The following is a 14,774-nucleotide window of genomic DNA, read 5'->3' on the forward strand; positions in this document are numbered from 1 at the left end:
CTAATATGTCACTATAAAGACACTAATATCTACCAACTGACCCTGACCCTAACCCTAACCCTAAGGTCCGTCACTATCGCACACTCACCTGACCCGCACCCTAACCCTAACTCACTTAAACCGCCCCTCACCCCAATATTTGTCACTATTGCATACATGCCTAACCTGCGCCCTAACCCTAACTCACTTAAACCGCCCCTAACCCTAACATAAAAGCAACCGCACACTTACCTGGACCCAACGCATGACCTAACACCACAGGGCTAACAATAGCAAAGCCACAATGACGTCAGTATGTCCATTTTGTGTTTTCAGGATTTTGACTTTCAGGATTTTGCACTTTCGAGATTTTGCATTTTCAGTCTATAGTTTTCAGGATTTTGACTTTCAGGCTTATAGTGTTTCAGGCTTCTAATAGGGAACCATATATACATATATATATATATATATATATATATATATATATATATATATATATATATATATCTATATATATATATAACATATATATATATATATATATACATATATATATATATATATATATATATGTATATATATATTTATACATATTTTTTTTATTTATATATATATATATATATATATATATATATATATAGAATGACAGCAGAAAGGTCCTAGAACTGACGACAGTGCTTCAATTCTTATCAAAAGGAGTACCTCAGTTACAATTTTGATTTGCACTAATTCTCATATTACAGATAAGAGTCCCAGTTGGGTACTGTCTCTCATCACATTTGGTGTGCACTCTCACATGTGGATTGCCACAGTTTACATCCCCCATCATCCTATGTATATATTTTACATGAAACTCTACAACATATGTTCCCTAAAGGCACACATAACAGCAACGTTATTCCCGTTGATTTCAATATCAGTATTAGTTGGGAAAGAATCTCTGCCTCCAAACAAAACGTTGCAGCAATTTAACCAGGCCCAAATAATTAAGTCTCCTACCTGAACCAATACAAGAACTGTTTCTAGCTCCATACCTGACCTAACAATAACTATCATACAAAATAGATGCCTTCACACTGAAATACTTCCCAATGCTCTCAGTGACCCCTCACCCATTAAATCTATTTGGTGACTCAGAACATATAAAAAACCCTCCACAAATAACTGAAGAGAATATTTCCCTCATAATAAGATACCAAATCTCAACACCCTACTCAGTGTTATAGATTGGATTCCCCCGTATGCCATGTCTGAACTCACCTCTGCTTTTGAATTTTTCAACACAAATCTGACCACAGTTCAGGATACAACATACCTCCTTATAAAAAGGAGGTTTAGTTCACAGTGTTCCTCATGGCTTTCAATGGTTATTAAAAATAAAATTAAAGCCTTGGATTCAGTGTGGAAGAACTGGAAAAAGAACTCCAGCTATATATAACTATTGCAAACTTTTCTTAATTTAAGGAAAGAAACAGGAATTGCAACAAATACTGCAAAAGCCATCTACCTCAGACAAAAACAGGAAGCAAACTGGTCTAGACCTCATCAGTTTTGGAAAGAAATAAATGCTTATCAGGCATATTAAATAAATTTTCAGCTACCAAGAATGCACCATTACCATTGAATCACACCACCTTTGTTAATGATCGTGCTAACTTTTTTGCAGTCCCAATAACCAACATAACTAAAGCCTTTCCAACAATTTACTCCTCCACCAACAAAGAACAAGAACCTTCATCCCATGATCTATACCCACTAGATTCTTATGCAGCAACCTTTCACTCTCTGAAATTTCAGTAAAACAGACCAAGTAGAAAAACAACAGCAAGTCCCTACTTTTCAAACTCAGGAATTCAGGATCTAAATGCAGCAATCTTCATCCCACCCTCTCAAGGTTTGCAGCTCAACAAATCTCTAAACCCCTCATATCTTTAACCTCTCTTTCTTCAGGCACCGTCCCTCCAGCATTTAAGCACCTAGTTATAAGTCCTGTACCTAAAGTAACTTCTCCTAATGGGCTGAAGGCTTATAGACCTATTTCAACCCTGTGTCTATTACCAAAATATTTGAAATATTTTTATACAAGTGACTAGTTAAGCATGTTAACTTTTATGGTCTGTTATGAGATGCACAACATGTTTTTTGCAGTGCTTTCAGTACCTTCTCTGCACTGCCAATGATCACTGATACCATTTACTGCAAGTTGAATGAGTGACTAATTACTTCAAATCTCTTTATGATGTGACCAGAGTTTTCTAAACAGTCACACATATCCTTATTCTCAACAAACACAAAAGACTCAACCTTGCAGATAACACTATCTGCTGGTTTTGCAACTATCTAAAAGACTGAGCCTTCCATGTCCATAACAATGTCTCATCTCCTACAGCTGGTGAACTTAATACAGGTGCACTGCAAGAGTCACAGGCGTACTGCAAGGGTCTGTATTAGATCCTCCTCTGTTGTATCTCATTGTTAATGATCTCCCCCTACAATTACAAAATCTTAAATTAATAATGTATGCATATGATATGCTGCTCCTGCAGTCCAGTACTAGCCACTCTGACCTGTGAACCAACTTACGGGATAATTTCACTCAGTTTCACACCTGATCCACTTCTGACAAAACTACTAAGCAACCCTAATACCTCCTGAGCCTCTGTTCTCCTGCAAAGTTGCTCAGACCTGGATCAAAGCCTCACCAACTTAGCCTAAATAATAATAAAAAATAAAGTATGTCCAGTTGATACTACTCTTTAGTACATTACTTTTGTTGCTTTTTGGTTAGAGTTTGCTCCCAAACAGGGTCACCAGCAGCCAAACCCCTACTCTTTGCCCTAACTCTATACCTGTCCCTTCCCTGATCCTATCTTAGTTACAAGGTCTTCATGACTGTTTCCCTGTGTTTGGTGACATTCCATAATAATCCTTCCTCCCTCTGACTTAAAATCTCAGCTTTCTCTCTTAATTTTGTCATGAACTGTAGTATATTCTTTCTCCTTTCTCCCTGCTACCCTGACTTTTATGGTAACCTGCAGCCACTATTCCTGTTCCTTGCTTCTTTCAACCTTCAATAATCTATCCTCCCTGTTTGACCCCCCACTTCTGCTGCTCTTTCATCATTAGTGACTGATTGTCTACTTTTCCATTGTAGCTCAAGGCTTGGGACTAGCCTTGCTTCATTCACCCTCACTATGCTTGGGCTCACGTCACTCCTCTACCCACCCCCATTCCCACCCACCCCCATATCATTTCCTTTATACTTATCCCTAGACACACCCCTTCCTACTGTATTGGCAATTCACTCTACTCCCCTTCTCACTATCACTACTTTCACCTGTATCCCCTACAGATCAAAGTTCTCTTTATACTCTCTCCAACTCCCTCTGCTGGCTAACATCAACCCTACTCTAAAATCTTCCTCATATACTACTGGCTAACTCAATTGCAACTGACTTCTCTTAACTTCCAAAATGACTATCTCACCTTTTATCATTTTCTATCTGCCTCCTTTACTTCTCCTCTCAACTTTGACTGCCTTTCATCCTTATTTAACTCCAGTCTACAAATTCTCAGGGTTATGCTTTCTCTTCTCTGCAGCAACCCATAGATATTACCTCATCTATACTCCCCCTAGATACTCCTCTTCCAAGGATCAAAATATCTTCTTCCTGCATTGGACATTCTAAATTCAAAATCAAATACCTCTGCAGCTATCTATACAAACTAAAGTCTCCCTTTCTCCCTATCTACCTCCTCCTATCAGGAGATATTCATCACAACCCAGGACCTGTCACACCCTCCCTCCCTTCCCAAAAATTCTATCCCTCCAAACCAACATGTTCCCATCATACCCAAAAAACACATCTCATTTTTCTTAATGAATATCAGAAGTATACTCAATAAAACAAGTGATTTCCTTGCCTGGATTGCTAACCATACCTCTGATGTGATTCTTCATCCCATGATCTATACCCACTAGCTTCTTATGCAGGTGTATACCAGGTGTTTATCCAGCTTTTGTTTTCTTTCACATGTCTCTGATGTGATTGCCCTGACTGAAACCTTTTATCCTAGATAGAGACATTCTTCCCCAGAGTATAATATACTTTGCCCTCATCGCCCCCAAAAAACGGGGAGGAGTCGCTCTTATCTACTCTAACCATCTAACCTTTACTCACACTCATCTTAATGAACCAATCTCATCTTTCTTACCTGCCGAAATCATGGCAGCCACATTAAACTAAATAACTACACTACTATCACTGTAGTATCCATTTATATTCCTCCAGGGAATAATACTCCCTTACTAGAAAACTTACTCTCTTATCTAACAGAACACTACTCAAATGAAATTATTCTCCTTGGTGATGTAAGCATGAATTGGCTAGCTCTAAATGACTCTAACTCTACCTCTCACATTAACTTGCATGGCTTTACACAAATAATATCAGAACCTACACACTACAACAACTCTCAAATTCCTAGTACTCTAATTGACTGGATACCAGTCTCTGAACCTGCCATATATCATAACCCTGAAACCTTATCCAACTCCCTTAGTGATGACTTTCCTATAAAAGTTACTAGATTCACTCCTCACTTTACTAGACCTCATACATACATAACCTGTTGAAAACTATCCAACTTCTCCCAACACCTTTAATCCTGTTCTCTCTGAAATGAACTGGCGCCACCTTAAAGAGCTTTCTCTAGATGAAGCAGTCCAATATTTTAACACTATCCTTCTTGATATATTAAACTCCCTTGCACCTCTCTGTACTGTTAGAATAAAATCCAAGATATCCCCATAGCTCTCTAAGACAGCCCACACCCTAATGAGAAATAGGGACAGGCTGTGGAAAACCTGGAAAAAATATAAACTCCCTTCTGACTGGCAAAAGTACAGAGAACTTAGAAGCCTTACAAAAAACACATTGCTAAGGATAAAATGAATTTTACTTCAACCCTCCTACAGCTATAAGATATAATCCCTAAAAATTCTGGAATCCAATCAACCAAATTTTGCATCCCAGTCACCCCTCCTCCCCCAGTCACTACCCAAATAATACACCTGAAGACACTGCCATTATCTTTAATACCTTGTTTATAGAAACTGTTACTAAAATGGTTAAAACAGATCCCCTCTTAGCTAAAGACTTCAATTACTCTGTCCTACCTTCAAGTCCCAACTTCTCTAATCCCTTTTCTTTCCAACCTGTATCTACTACTTATATTAAATCTTTACTCTCCAAATTAAAACTGTGCTACACTTCTGCTAATAATATTCCGTCCTTGTTTCTCCAGCTAGCAGCTGATACGCTTACCTTTCCTGTATCTATCTTGATTAACCGCTCTATTACTAAGTCTAAAGTTACATCTATCTGGAAAGAATTCTACACACTACTTATCCACAAAGGAGTAAATTCCCATGAAATCTCTACTTTTAGACCCATAGCCATCCTGTCTTCCCTCTCAAAAATATGTTGAAAAATGCATACACAAGCAAACACTGCACTATTTATTGCAAGAAACTCTACTTACTCCTACTCAGTATGGATTCTGCCCAAAATACAGTACAACCACTGCCCTGATCTCCTTTACTAACACTATATCCCTTGCTCGTGATAGCAACAAACTTGTCTCCTGCCTATTCTTAGACCTTTCTAAAGCCTTTCATACTGTCTCACGCTCTCTACTTTTGGCTAAAGTAGCTAATCTTAATTTCTCCTCTGATACTGTCACCTGGTTTTCTAGCAATCAGTGAAGTGGCTCTGAACACTCTCCCCTTCTCTCCCCATAAAAAACGGGTGTACCCCAAAGTTCTAGCCTGGGTCCACTGCTATTTAATATTTTCACCAATCTACTCTATACTTCTTGCCCCCAGTCATCTCTTGTACAATATGCAGATGGCTCTACAGTCATTACTATCTCTGACTCTCCTTCTGATCTCATTTCTCAGACTCACACTGCTTTTACATCAGTGGAAACCTGGCTTACCACAAACCAACTAACTGTAAACCCTAAAAAAATACTCTGTTTCTGTCTCCCAAAAATTATTACCCATCTCAAATCTACTTTTACTATAATGTCTCTCAATAAGACTCCAATAGTAGCTAAAACCAGTACCAAACTCTTAGGTGTCACAATAGACGATCAACTTAAATTTGACTTACACATCAACAACTGCATCAGGAAGACACATCAAAAACCAGGCCTCCTATACAGAAATAGAAAGTTTCTCACCAACAAATCTAAAGTAACCCTATCTCATACCTATTTACTCCCCGGTCTACTATATGGTTCTCAAATACTCACAAACCTTAACACCACTCTCCTAGCAAAACTTAACCTATAACAAGACAGCTAGATTTTCTGCCCAAGATACTTATAAAACTCATCACTGTGTCTCACTTAAATGCTTAAACTGGCTGGAACTACCTGATCTGTTTCTTCTCTCTCAGTTCCAGATTATGTATTCTATATTATATCAGCCTTTCTGCTGCCCTAGCCTATCCTCCTGTATATCTCACTATTCTCCCAGTCGATCACTTCACAGTTTTGACGAAGACTTACTATTTATCCACAAACCTAGGACTAAAATGGGTAGCAGCCTTTATAGCTATCATCCTACCATTGCCTGGAACAAGCTTTCACTTCAAATCAGACTAATAACTCAACCCAAACAATTCAAAGCAGCTGCAAAGGAATACTCTGGGAAGAAATATCCAGGGAATTGTTATGGCTAGGCTTGTATAGGCCCTAAGATGATAGTCTAGTAACAACCTATGAACCTATGAACTCTGGCCCTGCCTCTGCACACTTCCCCCATAAGCTGTCCTCTGCCTTACAATCTGCCCATTATTTGACCACTATCCCTTTGACTTTAACACTTATTCCTGACCTTGCCTATCAGTCTCTGTCTAACTTACTTTTTCCTGTCCCTTAGCTTAACTCCTACAAATCTCCCCTCAATCAACTCCAGTAAGTAACTGTCTTTATTGAACTAATATTCTATGGCTGTAAGAATATAACTATTTCTCACATTACCTGCATTATTACTGATTACCTGTAAATATTTGTAACTTGTATAATGTTAATACCAGCAAATATTGTAATTATCTCGGTAACTGCTTTTTGTGTTGTATCATGTTGTGGAGCTTTTCTCCCCAGGCCTCTGGTGAAAAAGAGCTATTTGCAGATCAGTCGGACTACTCCTGGTCAACAAATGTAAAATAAATAAGGAAACCAATGTCATGGCCTTTGCTTCAGCCAACAAAATGACCTGCTATGAATCTTGATTTTAACCAATCTTAATGGGAACATGACACCTAATGTCACTGAACAGACCAGGCCTAATACTTGACAATACCCTTTCCTTTACCACACACACACACACACACACACACACACACACACACACACACACACACACACACACACACACACACGTGCACACACACACGCACACAAATGCACACAGACACACATGCACACAAACGCACGCACATGCACGCATGCATGCTCACACACATGCAGGCAAACGCACACACACACACACACACACACACACACACACGCAAATGCACACTCACAAACATATGCACACAAACGCACGCACACACACGCATGCACGCTCACACACACACAGGCAAATGCACACACACACACACACACACACACACACACACACACACACACACACACACACACACACACACACACATTTTGAGACTAAAGAAGTTCTTGCTCAATTAAAACTATGTTACAAGATCAGATACCTCCTTTCACCTGATGCCTGCATGGCCATTGCTAGGTTTATTTGCATATACATTTAGTGACGCTCTTCACACATAACTGCTACACAGTTACAAGATCCCAGTCTATGAATACCACCCACAGAGGAGAGAATGTTGTACTGTTTAAATGTGCATAGAAAGCTGCATCACACAGGCAAAACAAAACCTTTTAGAAAGACTAACTATGTTTATCCTTTATGTACGACATGTAAGGACAGCCTGTTACAAAACAAATCCTATGGATAGTGTTAGCTTTCTCTATTTCTTTCTGCTGTGAAAAGCATGTTGTGTCAGGCATCACTGACTGTCATTACTCTAGAACAGGAACAATTTTGGCTGATTTCTTCAAGAAAGTCTATTCCCAGGACATTTGAAGTTACCCGATTCAGTTGTGTCCGCATCTTTACCAAGCACTACAAGTTTGACATGCATTCAAGGAAATTAGTAGTTTTAGAAATGCATTTCTACAAGATATTCTTTCAAATCTCTCTCTCTGTCTCTCCTGGTTTTGTTTTTTAAGCTTCTGTACCCATGACACCTATCCTACTAGTGGTTCAGTGACCGTCAATTGATCTTCTAACTTAATTGCTCACAAATGGACCAGTTGCAACTTGTCTTCTGTTAGGAAATTGTTGCTGGTACTGTTTCATTTACAGAGCTTGGAATGATCAATGTTTTTCAAGTTTCCTTTTTTTCCCATGGTTGTGTAGTCACAGAGTTTGTATATGCAAGTAAGGGGATGTGTGGACCCTAAGTCCCCCCACATGGCAGATGCAGCTTTTGTCTCTCTCTTTCATATGTTGATAGGTAAGTGCTAGGGTAGGTGCCCTTGCAGGATATTTTAAGTCTAGCCAATTTCCATTTCAAAGGTGAGAATCAAGCCCTGTACCTTGTGACTGTGAGGTACACACACTAACCATAAGACCAACTCCCAATCCCTCTCTTTTTCTGTGATGGAATGAAGCTGTGACTCATTGTCCATTTGTAAATTCATCCAGATGTAACAAACCATTGTTGAAATGTTGCCACAAGTATATATCTCAAATGTGTATAACACAGTTCTATGAGATACGCACCATAATAGTGGATTTTTCACAGAAACAGAGACAAAGATGGATGACTTCTTGTGGCAGTAGTGAATTTTACCCAGCATCCTGCTTCCTCCTCCTCAAATTCATCTGCTCTTTATGTAACTAATAATTACTCTTGATGGGACTGATCAGTAGTTAGTTCTTTTTAATGTGACCTGCAGGAGGAACAGGAACTTGATATTATACATACCGACACACCGAAGGACTGTATCAGGGACTGGAATGACTGATACACCATGGCACTATAGGCATTAAGGGATGATGAAGGACAGAGGAAGGTAAAAGGAAAGCCAAAGACCAGCAAACTTAAACAGAGCATGGGTGTGCAACTTTACCCTTCATCAACCAAAAAGCTGAGAGTTTCCCCTTTTTCTTCAATATATTCAACTACCTTCCTTCTCTTTGAACCATCTGAACATATCTCCCTTTTTTGAACTTTGTACTGTTATGCTTAGCTTAGATACAATCTGCTCATCCGTTAATTTTAGCATGTAACTGATCTTTTTCAACATGTTCTTCTATTTTGAGCTTTTCTCCTCAGGTCTCTGCTGAAAAAGAGTTATTGCCCAGTCAGACTAACCTAGCATACAAATGTTAAATAAATAAATAAAATAAATATGCAGTCACCTGTAGTTATGACAAGTAACATGCTAATAGGATGTTTTACTGACTCTTTTGCCAAATGCCATGCAATCCATTTTCCAATTATGTTGTTCTGGAGTTCTGTATGTGGTATTTGCCTTTTGTAGACTTTAAGGAGTGAGAGGTGAAGCACATATACTGAGTGAGGTACGGCTGGTGCTCTTCAAGTTTAATCTCCCCAAAATACCCAGGGCAGCAGAGTCTAAATTACTGAACTTCGTGCATTTTGGTGTTTTTCAGTACATTATTGACTATTTAGTCAAATGTTATAACTTTTTTGCTGCAGTTTATGTAGAACTGTTAAACTAGTGGATTTGTGTCTGTGCAGTGACTTGGTTGTGTAAAGGATCTGTTTGCACTTCATTCTAGCGTTTTCCTCTGTGTTTTTGCACTTTTCCCATGTCCATTTGCATTAAACTGCAGCTTAGTTAAAAGAGCTGACATTGTACATTTTGTTGATGTGTGGATATTGGTGTAGTTACTAGATTCTCCATTCTGTCACACGGACATAACAGCTCCACCTAACTAATACGAATATTTTTCCCTGAGACTTTAAATTACTTCTCCTACTTTTACAACTTTTCTTTCATTAAAGTACATTTTTGGTTGTTTTCCTCGACTAAGTGAAATTTAATGGGAGCAGTAGTGGTTATTCGGTAGCATGCAGTAATCTCCTGTCATCTGAAGAGTGGACATAACTGACCAGAGCTTTAGCTTCTTCTTTTGGTCCTTTCACATTTATTATTCTGCTTTAAGGCTTGGATGGCAACACTGTTCTGTGTTGTATTTGACAGATGCAGACCCTTTGCAGACCCTTTTACTTGTATATCCTCTATTAGGATCTTTATTTAAATCCTCATCCAGGTTATGACTGTATAAACTGCAGAGTTAAGCAGAGGTACTTCACTGCATGTCAAAGATGCTCTTATAGGTACTCTAGCAAACTGTTTTGCTACCTACCTGGTGTGGTGCTCATACCCAGTTGTCACTACCCACATTCATTAGTATGCATCAAATCAATACTTTACCTAAGAGCTAAAATGTTCTCAACCATTACATGAAGAGGCTCTGATCTTGCACTAACAGGCACACTACTCCTCATGTGGAAACTTAACCTCTTAGGTAATACACCCCTCCCATTTTAGTCCACATTAATAAGCATGTGGAGCCATAGATCTGCACTTCCCATCTACATTTGCAGTCAGCTTGGTTGAAATGGGCATTCTGAGACAATGTAGTAGCTCTCTTGTATTTATTAAGAACTATTTACTACTTAAATAAACTGACAGTGTGCGTGAAAGATGTTGCTGTATAATGTTATTAGAGGCAAAGCTCTCACACAAAGACTCTCAAAAAACAAAAAAAACAAATGGCTTATTAGTGCCATACAACACCATTAAGTCATTCCCTCCATTGGAGCCCTGGAAATCTGCACTGTAATCTCCAATGGGGGGAGACTATACTTTTTGATAGAATCAAATTATGTCCTCACATTATAGCTCTGGAAACATAGGTGTTACTAAAGAAGTCTAAATGACAAACTCTTCAGCACAAACTATTTTTATAGTGGTAGTATTCTTTCGGTTCTAGGTTTTAATTTGGATTTTATAATTCACAGTAAACACGCAGTGGTACAGCAGTAATGTTGTTGCCTCACAGCAAGAGGTTCTCCTGTTCGATTCTCGGCTGGAGTGCCTTCTGTGTGGAGTCTGCATGTGCTCCCAGCAGTCGCGTGGCCTCCGAAAGACATGCGTGAATGGGCATGCCTTCGCTGAAGGTTGGGCATCGGGCTGGCAACTCGGCACCATAAAAATTGATTGCCATTCTTTCCATTGTGTTAATGTGGGCCTTCAATAGACTAGTAGTTACAGACAATAAGCATGACCAATGTTATCTGTAAACCTATGGAAAGGATCATTATGTGACTAATAAATAGGTAACCTACAGATCTATCTTGCCTAGGTGTGAAGGGTTATTGATTTGTACCCAGAGGGACTCAGTCCCTTATAAGTTCTTTATAAAGCTGCTACAGAGATCACTATTGTTTCTAGTGTCCTGGATGTGCTATGTGAATGACTGCCTCTTTCTACCGCCTTCACTTTTTAAGGTGCTATGTTTCAATATAAACTCCAGCCTAAGAGATTTTTTGTTAATACCACAAGCACTACACTGACTTTTGTGTTTACGTATGGACAAGTGTGTGTGTGTGTGTGTGTGTGTGTGTGTGTGTGTGTGTGTGTGTGTGTGTGTGTGTAGTACATTTGTGCATGAGCACGTGTGCATGCTGTGACATCCCTCCTCTGGGCCAGTGATCAAGGATCCTCAATACTCACCATTGACACTAGTGGGCAACATTCACTGTGAGAAAAATAGACACACACAATATTTTCAGATGCAACCCTCTGCACAAAGTACAATTTTCCTTAAGGGCACACAGAAAATGCACACTCCAGTCCTGGGGCTGAGCTTCTTCTCCAGGCCACAAATAAGGCTCCCCACTGAACACTATAGAGCTAAGTCCTTAGCAGGGTGTTCCAAGCCATGTCCTCCACCACCCTCTATGTGAAATCAGTGCTCTTAGTGTCACATACTCTCTTTGAGATTTGATTTTCACACACACACACACACACACACACACACACACACACACACACACACACACACACACACACATACACACACACACACAAACACACACACACACACACCTTATAAAGGCTTGCACAACTTACTTGCTCTGCCACCTCCATCCAGACTATAAGGTAGATCTGCTGTCACCAGAACACGTAAAGCCATCTACTTTAAGTCTCTTACCAGGGTACCCAACTGTAGTGTTTAAGCAAGCAGCAAGACTTTCAGAAATGTGAAGCCACAGTGCCAGTAAATAAATGCAAGTATTATCAGAGGTTAAATATTTTCTAAAAGACCAGTCACAATGAAAGGTTTAGATATATTTAATATTAAATAATGAAAAACATGAAATACTGCAAATCTACTTACCACAAACACCAGAGTTTCATCACAGGAAATATAAAAAAACAGCACAGATGGAAAGACTCAGATACAGAAAAAACTAAGTTAGATAATCTCACTATATTTTTCTAACTGACTGAAGAATTGCTATTCTCTAGTTACTTACTAAAGCAAGACAAGATGAACGCAGATGTGTGTCTTGTCAGGTCCAAAAACAGACTGCACTCCTCACATCTCTCACTAGTATTTAAATACAATTTCAGCACTGGCTACAGAATGACATACCTTGATAACCACTCTGCTATCGTAAGATAGCATTTGCTTTTTATATTAATTCCATCTGCAGCTGTCTGATGCAACTGCAAAGACTGGCCTTTTCCCATTCACTCTTTCTGATATCTCTTTGTTATAATCCATTCTATTAAGGGTCCAGAATATTTCATAGAAATGTTTCGGCTATTTTGCCTGGAAAGTTTATCCATTACTATTTGACATATTTTTCTACCAGCTGTTTGAGCTGGCTATATAGTTGCATGAAATGGTCCTGCCCTGTTTCATTCATTTACATGCATTGCAGACTTTGTCAGTATGGTTGTATTCTTCTCTATTACAGTCAATTAGCTTGTTAGTGTAACAAAAGTAGTTGAAAGATGGACTTTTTGTAGCCATTTGCCTATTGTTTCAAGAACAATTTCTAACTTTTATAAAACAAGAATGCCACAGCATCTTTTGGGTTATAATTATGGTTTACAGAATGTTAGTAACACCACTTTAGACTTTTATTGATGTCATAGCAAATACAAGTTTTTAAGCTTTTCCAGTTTTTAACAAATGAAAACCACAAGTCTTCCTTAGAAATATTAAATAAACTATTGCTTGTAGCCTGGCAGTTAAGTTGATTGTAACACACAATTCAGAACTCAATGACAAAATTTTCATTACAAGTGTTTTAAAATTGTGACATGCTAAATTATAAACTTTTCAAGGGTGTTATTTGTTTTGTGACTATTTCATTTTTAATAATGTGATTTTATCATGGGGCATTTTATTGTGTGCTTTTTTAATATAACTTTATTTTATTGTTTGTACCAACTTCTTTTAAAGTTTAACTGAAGAAGAAAGCACTAAACTATTTTTATTGTAGTGTTTTAATATTTCTAAGAAAGACTTGTGGCTGACATTTGTTATCCTATTAGCTGTGTTTTCATGAGCTGTGTTGTTTGATATACTTCAGTTTTATTAGTATCTTCATATTAAAACAACTTATGGCTTAAATTTGTAGTTCCAGCAAAAAATTGTGTCAAATTAGTCTTACTTACCCTTGCAAGTAATTCCAATCTGCATTGTTCATATGTGCATGTATTGGATTGTGTTTTGGCAAATGCAATGAGCACATGCATATTTTGTCCTCTGTTTTGAATTATGTAATCTAATGTTCCCAATGCAGTGCACAATGCATTAAAGAAACTTGTTTTGCTTATCTTTGCACTAGTTATACTTAACCATACAGGCAATGTGAGAAATTGGTCCACCTAGATCCTTAAATTACTCTGATTAAGAAATCCCAAATCAAAAGTAAAAATGAAAAAAAAAGTGTGTGTGTATGTGTGTGTGTGTGTGTGTGTGTGTGTGTGTGTGTGTGTGTGTGTGTGTGTGTGTGTGTGGGTGTGTGTGTGTGTGTGTGTGTGTGTGTGTGTGTGTGTGTGTGTGTGTGTGTGTGTGTGTGTGTGTGTGTGTGTGTGTGTGCGTGCGTGCATGTATGTGTGTGTGTGTGTGTGTGTGTGTGTATGTGTGTGTGTGTGTGTGTGTGTGTGTGTGTGTGTGTGTGTGTGTGTGTGTGTGTGTGTGTGTGCGTGCGTGCATGTATGTGTGTGTGTGTGTGTGTGTGTGTGTGTGTGTGTGTGTGTGTGTGTGTGTGTGTGTGTGTGTGTGTGTGTGTGTGTGTGTGTGTGTGTGTGTGTGTGTGTGTGTGTGTGTGTGTGTGTGTGTGTGTGTGTGTGTGTGTGTGTGTGTGTGTGTGTGTGTGTGTGTGTGTGTGTGTCTGTGTGTGTGTGTGTGTGTGTGTGTGTGTATGCACACATGCAAGCACATGAGTTTTTTTCCTGTGTGTATGCTGAGATTTTAGAAAAACAGGAGTAGGTGGGCAGTGATTGTGAGTTTGAGGCCTTTTCGTTCCTTGAAATTGTTCATTACTTCATTTGAGGTCCATCGTGGTTAGCAAAAGAAAGAAGTAGTGAATACTTGGTGCTGCAAAAAATGAATGCTCCATTAACCCACAGTACTTAATGCC

This window comes from Protopterus annectens, chromosome 16.part0, assembly GCF_019279795.1.
Source record: "Protopterus annectens isolate FY-2018-M chromosome 16.part0, PAN1.0, whole genome shotgun sequence".
Lineage (NCBI taxonomy): Eukaryota > Metazoa > Chordata > Ceratodontiformes > Protopteridae > Protopterus > Protopterus annectens.